A 1179-nucleotide genomic window follows, 5' to 3' on the forward strand; every position below is an offset into this window, starting at 1 on the left:
CCCCACAGTCTCACCCAGAGAGGCCCCAGCATCTGTGCTTGCCACGCGTGTGCAGTTCATCGAAGGGATGGTTACGGAAGCACCTGGGGTGTTTCGAAGACTCGTTTCTTGCTGAGATCACGTGGGACCCGGGCCATTCCGTGCAGGACCCTCGGAGGGCGTGTTTGATGACAGCGCACTGATTCTATTGATCACGTCACCCCTATTTATCGCACCTTAAGAAGTGAGTTAAATCTTAACAGTACCCATGAATCATGCCCCGCAACTAACTGACGCCCTGGCCGGGCCTGCCCTTTCCCGTTCCTGTGGAAGCAGAGGGGTCGGGCAGCCAGACGTCTAACAAAGTGAAATAAAGCAGCCGATGTGTGCAGAGCCCGAGGGTGTGGGTCCTTGTCTCAGCGCCGGTCTCGCCCTGAGTGTCCTGTCAGACACACGTGACGGGAACCCTCGTGTCCTGTCAGACACACGCGATAGGAGCCTTCGTGTCCACGGCTCAGTGTTTATCTGACCTTCCCCAGGACTCCGACCGCCCACCCCTGTCTCAGTGAAGGTGTTGGGGCGCAGGACGGCAGAGCCCAGAGCAGGTGAGGGGTGGCACCCTCCGCTCGCGGCGCTCCATCCTGACCCCACTTCTGCCGTGAGGACCCCCCTCCCTCCTGGTCTGTGTTGCCAGGACTTGCAGGCTCCCGGGTGGTACCCCGCTATCCGGGCCCCTCCCCCAGCCCAAGTTCCCGCCCAGCCGTCCGCCTGGCCGAGGCTGCAGGTGACGGGAGAGACGCCCGCGTGCCAGGGGACGTCCGGATGCAGCTGGGCAGAGCTGGGGTGTGCGGCACCCGCCATCCCCCGGGCATCTGCCCGCGGACACTGCTCTGTGTGGCTCACGTCTGCGGAGGGAGCAGAGGCTACACGGGGTGTCTGGTAACGACCAGAAGCGCCGGGTCTCCTGAAGATGGGGGATCAGGCCGTGTCCCCCTCTGTGCCGCCGATTCCGAGAGGGTTCCCATTCCTCTCATTCGAGGGGTGCACCCTGAGGCCCGACTCCTCCCCCGCGTGTCACGTGGTCAGGTCAGCTGCAGCCTCCTGCCCAGGACGGTTGTGGGGGGAGAGATGCTCCCCGTGCACATGTGACACCCCCACCCCCACCCCACTGCTGCTCACAGGACAGTGCAGAGGTGGGGC

The sequence above is a fragment of the Myotis brandtii genome, unplaced genomic scaffold, assembly GCF_000412655.1.
Source record: "Myotis brandtii unplaced genomic scaffold, ASM41265v1 scaffold646, whole genome shotgun sequence".
Taxonomy (NCBI): domain Eukaryota; kingdom Metazoa; phylum Chordata; class Mammalia; order Chiroptera; family Vespertilionidae; genus Myotis; species Myotis brandtii.